At 32.8% G+C, this 10,612-nt stretch overlaps 1 long non-coding RNA gene across 1 annotated transcript; it reads right to left on the reverse strand.

Moving 5' to 3' along the window:
• Nucleotides 1–1,416: 1,416 nt before the first annotated feature.
• LOC124892468 lies at nt 1,417–2,749 on the reverse strand. The gene is made up of 2 exons (XR_007050269.1): nt 2,709–2,749; nt 1,417–1,643 (listed from the first exon to the last, which is right to left on the reverse strand). It is a non-coding gene; the product is annotated as an uncharacterized LOC124892468 (long non-coding RNA).
• Between the last annotated feature and the right edge of the window lie 7,863 nt (nt 2,750–10,612).

A 10,612-nucleotide genomic window follows, 5' to 3' on the forward strand; every position in this document is an offset into this window, starting at 1 on the left:
CCTGAGACTGGACACCTTGTGCCTTAGGACCATTGCTAGTCTAAAAACGATGATCACTTGATGTCTTAGGATAGCACTAGCTGAAGAATAAGAATTTTTCTAGTTCCTCTTCTTAGTCCATCCTACCATCCCTCTCACTGTTTTATTAATTTGTATTTTGTTTTACATACCTAAACTTTTTGCTCTGCCTTTCTCCCATTTCCACCTGCTTTCTTTTCTTATCTTCCATTTATTGCATATAAACTACTAGCCTAGATATGTCCATATCATTAATAAACATAGAAACCTTACATTCTAACACCAAGTCATGGGACAAACCAGAAGCAAAATTTCTCATTCTAGACCTTATATTAGATACTAACTCCACAATATAATAGGACAACTGTTGGAACTTTAGTGCATACTCCTTAAGATTCATCTTATCCTGCTTTAAGTGCACAAACTCTTTAGCCTTAACCTCTCTCAACTCTTGAGGATAGAAGTGATAAAAAAAAGCATATGAGAACTCCTCCCACGCTGCTGACTCAACATCATCACCCCTTATCTCTTCTCACTCCTTATACTACTTGTAAGACACATTCTTTAATGATAAGCAACAAACTCTACACCTTCCAACTTAGTAGCATGCATTAACCTAAAGATATTCTCCATATCATTAATAAACCCCCGAGGATCCTCCTTAACATTAGAGACTGTAAAAATGAGGGATTCAACCTCATAAAGTAGCCAACCCGGGTAACATTAGATAAATTGGGGGCAGGTCCAACATGATCAGAATGATGAGACTGTGATGCCACCATCTGAGTAAGTAGGTAAATAGCTTGAGAGAACTCGATATTCTAGGTCTCTCCTTGAGAGAACTAAGTAGAGGTAGCAGCTTGAAAGGTCTGAGGAGGATTAGTAGGGACTGATGGGACCCTAAGTGGAGTGATGCATTCAGGAGTAAGGGAACTATACTTAGTTTGTATGACATGAGTAGGGCAAACTTCCTTCGCATTTAACTCAGTTGGGATGGATGTTCCAGTTGAGTTTCTATATATGACTGTCAACTCTTCGAGAAGGTATGATCTAAATACGAGTAAGCTAGAAATTAGATAAGTTTCATGATAACTAGAATCTCTAGCACGAAATAAAACACAATAAAGAGAAATATTCCTAAATGCCTTGTAGCCTCTCCCTTATAAATATGGCGTGCTACACACCCATAAAAGATACTCTACTCGATATGGCTTTGTGGATACCCAACGACTCTGAATTATGCTCTGATACTAAGTTGGCATGATAATAAATCAAGCCTGGTTGTGATGGGCATCTCAAGCCCATCATGGGATAGAGACAAACCTCTTCCCTTAACTCAACAGAATAATAAAAGTAAATTATAGAAGCTAATTAAATTAGTGATAGAGATAGATAAGCTACATGAAAAGCTGAAAGTTAAAACCAAACAACTATAACATCCCAATACTGTCCACAAAAGCCTCTAATCTAAGAATACCAACTAAGTCAGGACATGCCCTCTACTATGAAAAAAAGAATCCAAAAGTGCTATAAATATAAGAAAACTAATGAAATGACCGGACCTTCTGAAGGATAGAGGCTCACCACTTCACAACTGATCAATAGGAGTACCAAATCACCCAACACTGCACAAGATTAATATAAAAGTTCTCAAAACCTACATCATAAAATAATGTAATTGATACTTCTTATCAACATATAATATTTAACCATAACACAATCAAACCTAGTCGCCAACCTCTGAATTTCATTGAAAATGGCCATTTCGGCCATTAATTAGCTGGATCTGGGGGATGATCAATCACCTCTTGTGATCACTACATCAAATTTTCCCTTACTCTCACATTCTAAACTCGTAGAAACTACATACTCTCCTAGCGTTCTCTTACCCACAAAAGCCTCCTCACATGCCAAAGTTTCATCATCACTACAACAAAGCAAATTTGCTGACCTGCTAAAACCATTAAATAGTAATGCTCCTAAAGCTTTTCCAAATGACTCAGTTGAACCCATTCCGATTAAGAAGCTTAAGTATAATTATGGCGTTCTAAGGGTGGTGTGGATTGCAGATGAAGCAGAAAGGATGAATATAATTGCAAGCCTTCAATATGCTGTGATTGGTAAATTCTCATACAGCTGGCCAGATATGAAAGATCTGAGAATCCAAATACCTAAGCAACTTAACATGAAAAGGGACTGCACAATTGAATTTTTGAGGAATCATGACATTCTTATAAGCTTTGATCTATTTGAGGATTTTGTCAACAAAATGTCCAAAAATATGTATTACATCAATGCTAAGGATGGATATTCGTACTAAACAAGGCCTTTAATATGATGCTAAATTCAATATAGAGGAGAAAACGACCAGGCAATGGCCTGGATATCATTCACAAATTTAAGATCAACTTTCTTTGTTAAAGAATCACTTTTCTCACTCGCGTCAGTAGTTGGTAAACTAATTTTATTGGACATGGCTACAATGAACTAGACGAGACCTAGTTATGCTAATGTGAAGGTGTAAGTGGATTTACTAGCTGAATTTCCTAAATTTGTAGAAATGGAGATTGTCAATCCTACTACAAAGATCTCAAGAGTTGAAAAGGTGAACATCCAGTATGACTTTATGCCCAAGTACTATCAAAAGTGTAAGTTACAAGGCCATGAAGAACAAGAGTGTAGAGTCTTACACCCGAAACTGAAGAATGTCTATGAAGATCAACTGGTAACTGAAAGCAATGAGGAAGAAAAAGTGGTTAGCTAACGTGATCAAGGATACGGAAGGGGGTACCAAAAGAGTTAACAACAACAGTAGACTCCTACGAGAAGGAGATTTATAAATAAATATTACTTAAGTGAGAAATCAGATACTCCTAACAAGGATAAATATAATGAGAACTCTTTTAAAGCCCTAGCAGAGGATGTTCAAGAACAATCAATGACAACTATTATCAATAATATTACAAGAATTATTAATGAGGATAAGAACAATGTAAAAGAAGGGAAAAAATAGAGCAAATATCAATAAAGGAGTGAGTCTCCAAGGCCTTTCAAAGTGATCATGGGAAAAAGACAGTCACTTATGTTACAACTGAGAAATCGACAGACCCTGCTACTAAAAAAGGAGGTCATAAGGAGTCAGTTCCTATTACTGAAGAAGGAAAAATACAAGGTCAAAAAGATAAATGCTATAGAAAAGATCAAACTAGTGAGTTGAATACTATAATCAATAATTAAACATAATGTTTGATGATTAAGCATCTATGTAACTTAGAGATTTATAATCCACCAACAAAGAAATGGGAGATACGATCGAAAGCTAAGGAGATCATATTGCATGTATCTGAGACTGGGGATTTGGCTATTGTTACTGTTCCCACAGTTCTATCTTATGTGGATTAGAAGTTTGGAGTGAAACTCCAAATAAAGTGCTTCATGATATTCTTACACACAATGTCCAAGAATATATTGCAAATTATGAGATAAGAGAAGGTGCAGAAGACCAAAAAGAAAATGTTGAAAATGATATCTGTAGAGCAGCAGACTTATCCTCTAGAATAATAGAATCAATTAATTCTGCAAAAAAGGTGAAACGTCAGATGTCCACAGATTGGTCTCAACCTAAAAAAGTTCTTCCAAAGAGAAATGTGGTGTCAAAATAATGTAAAAGATGATGAAAGCTTTAATATGGAATATTAGATCTGTTAAGTCACAAAGGGATTTTCAGAGATTGCTTGTTACATAGTTTCCATAAATTTACTTTTATCACACTTCTGGAACCATTTCAATAGCCAAGAACTATTAAGAAATATAGAAACATATTAAAGATGTCATTGGTACATCATTATTTGAATGGAAAAATATGGTGTTTTTTCAATCAAGGATTTTATGCTATAGTAGTCAACAAGACAGAGCAGCATTTATCAGTTTTACTGAAAAATATGTCTTTAAACACTAGTTTTATGGTAACTAGTGTGTATACAAAATATAGGAGAAAGTTCCATAAAATGTTATTACCCATGTCAAAACTAAGATGGGTAGTCTGTAGTATGAAGACAATGAGGATAGACCTGGTGGACTAAATCCAGTAGTGGGATTTTACTATTAAGAGTGCTTGGGGGATATTGAGAAGAGGCTGGTGAAGATTTGGAGAAGATGTGGTGTAAAGGATTACCATTTAAATTCTTATTTCTTGCATGGAGAGTTTATCAAGGAAAGGTGTCAACATCAACCTTAATGCATTCTTGGAATTCAATTATCTCACAAGAATGTGGATGCTATAATATTCAATTATCAACAAAAGATACAACCTGAAGCAAAGTGTGAGAATATAGAGAACCACTGGTAGTAACTTAAGGTGTAAAGTTGTTTATCAGGTGGTACTTATCCTTATAATATGGTTTTTATGGAAAAAGAGAAATACTATTCTTCATGGGGGCACATATCACAAGAGAAAGATTTACTGAGAAATTAATGATACTTTTTTGAAATTCATTAGACTTAGCTTTAAAATGTTTATTGAAGGAAAAAATTGGACTAATATTGTGGATGCTCTTTATGAATTCAGGCCTTCATATCAGATTAGAATAGTAAGATGGACTCCTCTTCCTAGTACTTGATGAAAGAAAACACTGGTGGGGCCTTAAAAGGAAACTCGGGCCTAGGTTTCATTGCATTTTGTATAAGGAATTCAAAAGGGAATGTAGTTGCTGTTAAGTGTTCAAGAAGACATGAGACTACAAGCTTGGAGGCTAAAGCTATAGCTATTAGAGAGTGCTTGATGTATTGCAAAAACAACTCAATTCAGTATATATAGGTGGATACTGGCTCATGAAGTTTGGTTAAAATATTACAAGGGATTTAGGATACACCATGGAGTGTATCTGTTGAGGTCAACTATATCAAAGAGTTAATAAAACATTTGATAGTAAGAGTGGTACATTCCTTTCAGGAAGGTAACACTCTTGCTGATCATTTTACTAACTTGATTTTTGATTTTGTACGGTATTTCTACTTTACTAATTTTGTTGACATACCAAATGAAGGAAGAAGGATAATAAACTTTGAAAAGCAAGGTGTACCACATATCAGAAGAACTATGCTGAATAGATGACAATAACAAATTCAAGGCTACAAGTGAATAATATAATCAGATCTTAGAGGAACATCACTAGAATTACCTCTGTCAGAAGTGATTTTGTAGGATAGGACTGTCTGCATCTTATGAGAGTTTTAGGCAACATTGATGAAACTATCTGGTCATTGGTCATTCTAAGTGAAAAACTCTTTATATCTGAGAAAAGATCAATAACTTGTACCAAGAAATTGTAGATTAGCTTAAAGTTGTATTTTCAAGCCTGACATTTTAAAATTTGGTGGTGGTATTAACTTTGAATAAAGTTCAATCCATTGTTTAAGAAATATTATGTAAGAAAACATGGAATTAGGGAATAAATCAACTTGCTTTGATGAAGCTGAAAGATGAAATATGGACATTTCATCGATCTTGATAGATGTTGGTCCACGAAATATCAAAGTCGATGCATCAATTTTAAAGCAATGAGAGACGGCTTCATCCACATTCATGCTCTTGAGAGAATTGGAAGAAGGTTCAAGAAAGTAATGTTGCTGATGTCTCAGCTTTCCTAATATGTAGAGTGGCTTATCTGGATACATTTTTAGGCCAAGTTTTGGTATTTATTGTAGTTGCATTATTTAATTTATTGAATGGCTTGATAGCCTTCTTTTAAGAAAAAATAAAATAATGAGAGTCCGGAGATGGTCAGTGGGGCGAGCACTAACATGTAACCTAAGAACAAGGGATAAAATAATGCTTTTATCAAAATTCAGTCATAAAACCATATGCCAAACAATTATATATTCATATATATAGGATGTCGGTGTAGGAACAATCAACATGAAACATGAGTATTTAAAATATTAACATGAACTATGTAACTCATATCGACATTTCAGGCACCCATTGGCTATATGGGTTTGGCCTCTTCCTGCCGGAAGGTCCAATCCATGTTAGCCGCATGTACCAAGGAATTCCTAAAGACATTAAGGCGATAACTATCCAAAATATAATATGTATCCATACACATAGTCATATAGACCCCAATGTTGGCAAACATGATTTTCAGTATTGGTCTCCCTGAGACTATACCTTCTTGGTGAGCTACACAATTCTCTTTAAGCCCAAATTAAAATGATTTGCACATAATACAACCATTAACCAAGGAGTCTTTTATTAAGGCATTTTCTAACTTGATATCGTCATATAAATAGGCTTGCAAGCTATTCCAATCAGGCCAAACAAAAACCATTTAACCATTAAACTCTAATTTCGATATGAAATTCAAAACCATTTCCACCATGAGCATTCCAAAATCATAGCCACTATGGGTATGCCAAAACCTTTTTATCCAATTACCATTTAATGCAATATTTCCAAAAGGTGAGTTTTAAATATATAGAATCCATGTTCAAAGACCAAATTATGAAATAGGTTGGGGTTCATATCATTATCATGCCAAAATCCATAATCAATATGAAACCAAGTATCAAATTCCACCATATTCATAAGACCCAAATTCCATTCGCAATTCACCATTTAAACCATGAATAAAACCCATTTAAACAAAGGTAAAAACATCCAATTATAAAATAACCAAAAAATCCCAATCTAATTTCAATCCTATCATTCAAAACACATGAATATTGAATAAATTGATGCCAAAATGTAAAATACAAGTTAGGGAATTAGAAATATGCCTTATTTGAAGAGAAATTCCACGAAAATAGCAAGAAGAGAAGCCCCAAACTTGAACCCTAACCTCACTGCTTTTCAACCTTAGTCTTGGAATGAAGAATGACCCTTTTTGAGACAATACTAAGGGTTTATGGATTAGAATTGGGTTATGTGAAGATAGGACGATTTATAGGACGTAAAAAGACCAAAATAACCTTAAAACACTTTTAAAATAAAGTTTCATTGATGAAAGAAGGGTCATGTACTGAAGCCCAAGGAAAACCCCTGCTTTACGGAACAAAGCCCAATGCAGAGCCACAACTTTGCAGCGCGGGGCTCAATGCAAAGGAAATTTTCCTATATGCTCAAATTGGATTAACAAAAGTGCAACTTTTGATTTTACTATATGAAGAAAAAAAGAATTTATAACTTGTTTAGAAATGTCATATTTTCTTATTTTTAAAAAATTTGTTAAGGTCCTTAGTTTTGTACTGAGTTTCTAGATGATTAACTTGAAATTCTGGCCCAATATTCAAGTCTAAGACCTTGTTCTTATATCTTGAGAAAATTGAGTGTAGGGTGATAGATAAGTCTTCAAATTAAAATTGGTGAGAAGTTTGATCAAACCAAATTAAATATTTTTTAATTAGTGATTAAGTTAAATTGGGGTACAAAATATAATTTTTAAAACTCTTAAACATTTCAAAAATGCAAAATTAGTTCAATCAAAAAACAAATTTTAGTTTACCAATTGAGTCTCATAGTTCATTTTCTTTTTCTCTAAAATAGAATTTTTTTACTCCTCTTGGTATTAACAACAATAATTAATTCAGTCAATTCTCTCGCTTCTCTCAAACCTATCACGATAACAATTGATTCTCTCACTTTTCTGACCTCAAGTTATCATCTTCACCGTCGTCATCATCGTCTCTGTATTTCTCCCATCTCTGACCTCAAGCTGTTGTTGTCTTGTGTTACCATCGCCATCGCTGTCACCATTTTCGACCTTACGTTAGGATTTTGATTCTCTAAGGTAAAATTATTTTCTTTACTCTCACATTTAGAATTTCATCCATTTATAAGAATCTGTTGATTTTTTAAAAAATAGGTTTAGATTATTGTAATTTGTAGTGCCCTCTATTGTGTTTGTTCTTTTTGAAATGGTGAATTTGCAGTCTCTTTAATCATGAAGCAACTCCAATAATGTCGTTTCTTGAATATTCTCTTAGTAGAATTTAGAAAAAAATAATAATTTTCTTAGATGTGAAAAAGGATGTTTGTACATAGAAGATATACAAGAAATTTGAATTTTGTACAGTGATAATATAAATCTAAATCTATTTTGAATTTCTTCCTTTTATGGGTATGTTTGAATTGAAGGAACATATTTATGCATTTCTTGAAAAGAAAAAACTTTGTTGACTTGGATTGGTATAAAATTATGATTTTTATAGGATTGAAATTGTTCTTGTTTGAATATTCCAGTTTATAGGTCTTTTATGATGAAATTTAGAAAACGTTGATTAGAATGGAAGAATTGATACTTTACAAAGGATAAAACATTCTGAAAACGCATCTCATGGTCTCATTTACCCTCGAGTCTTAATGTCTAAATCATGAGAATAATGCTGCCACTTCTTTTGCATACACTACTCATAAAATATTATAATTTTGTTATCAATTAAGTAAAGACAATTATATCTCAAGTTTGACAGTCTATAACATGTTTATGACTCGTCTATCTTGAAGTACACTTTGCTAGTTTATGGTGTTAAATATTCCAATGAACATGTTCTTAAGTATCTGAAGTTTTCTTTGATTAAAATGAGAAACTGGAACTTTTCATATTGTTTTTTGATTAAAATGCCCTATTGTATTATTGTAACTTCTTGTATATCGACCGAACATTATGTTGGGAAAGATACTAGTTATGATAATAATGTTTTTACATGTCCATGCATGCGAATAAAAAATAGATAAAAATGTAACTCATTGAAACATAAATGTGTGAATGCAAAGGTTAATGGTGGTGGCTTCTCGGAATAGTTGATTGCATAGCATTCACCATAAACATTTAAAAATCTCATTGATCTTGAAATCCATCGATAAGTTTACATCTTGAGTTTTAAACTTGTGAATTTTATGCCATTCAAATTTTCTTTTGGGTTACTTGAGTAGTGAAAATAGGACCCTCTTGTGAAAAAGTGGTGTTGATGAGGTGGGGGTGAGGGATTGGTTATGGTGGTTGATTGGTTAGGTTATGCGTGCTTACTACTGTGTGTGAGATGAAGAAGGTGATGTTGTAGTAGAACAGTACTGGTTTTATATGTACTGGGTTAACTCTAACCCTCTTTTTTCCCTCTGCTTGTATAAGCAGTGATTAGTTAAGCAGGGAAGGGAGGTCACAATGATGTTACCAAATATTCAGTCACAAACTACCATATAGTCTACCATCTAGAACAACACATTGACCATCAATCTATATGTGGAAAACTAGACCTTAAAGTCATTGCACTTGAGCTCGCAATGCAGAATATAACGCAAATTATTTTCCTGCATTGATTATGAGAATAAAAGAACGAAAAACTATAGCATTGATATTTTCTAATGGAAAAGTTGTTATCAAAATTGAATAGACATAATACATAAAGATGACCCTAAATTTGACACCAAATTATAACTTTGACCTTAAACTTTGACAGTGCACAAATATGAACTTTAACTATTCAAAACTGCACAAATATGACCTCCGATCCTACGTGGCAAAATGCGTGTTCAACACACAAAACTGAGTGCGTCCAACTTAAAATGTAAGGGCATAATATACAAATATGACCCTAAACTTGACACCAAATTTATAACTTTGACCTTAAACTTTGACAGTGCACAAATATGACCTTTAACTATTCAAAACTGCACAAATATGACATTTAAATGACTTTTCACTATTGCTTTTTCATTATTTTCGGCTCAAAGATGAAAATGACATCTAATTTCTTTTGTTATTGCGGAAAAAAAATAATATTGAAGATTTATTAATTAGGTGGGTCCAGCCTCATACGAAAAAATCACACGGGTATGTATATATTATAAAGCAAAGGGCGAATTTATGTTATATAATATATCTAAATATAATTTATTTAAATATTAAATTAAAGATGAAACTATACTAATAATAATAAAAAATTATAGTTTTAATAAAACGCTATTAAATTAACGTTATTAAGAATAGTAGTAGTATATTAAATTAACGTTATTAAAATATTAGTATTAAAATATCATTGGGTTCACCCGAACCCCCTTGGTAGAAAGATTATGTTGTATATATAAGGTAGAAAATCTATATTTATGTATGTTTATTAATGTTGAACCACATGAAACAAGACACTTAGATAGCTCAGTGGTATTATTTGCTCTTCTTGGGCGCTTCCTTCAACCTACTGCGCGGGTTCGATCCCTGCTAGTGGCTTTTTTTTTTTTTAATAAATTCGATCCCTGCTAGTGGCTTTTTTTTTAATAGAAAAAGTTAGGTGCTGCTGCTATAGAAATAAATAAAATAAAATAAAATAATAATAATAATAATAATAATAATAATAATATATACCAACCCTTTTATAAGTAATACACTCTCTCCCACTTTTTTAATTACTTTACTCTCTCTCCCTATTAATATACATAACATAGCCGACATATACATAACATTCTGTGTATATGTTGGGATTTTTGTAATATGTTTAGGGAGTTGAGATTTTTTGTAATATTAAAAACATAAGTTGTGTATTTGTGTAATTCTTAGTAATAATAATAATAATAATAATAATAATAATAATAATAATAATA

The sequence above is a fragment of the Capsicum annuum genome, unplaced genomic scaffold (genome assembly GCF_002878395.1).
Source record: "Capsicum annuum cultivar UCD-10X-F1 unplaced genomic scaffold, UCD10Xv1.1 ctg4752, whole genome shotgun sequence".
NCBI classification, from domain to species: Eukaryota; Viridiplantae; Streptophyta; class Magnoliopsida; order Solanales; family Solanaceae; genus Capsicum; species Capsicum annuum.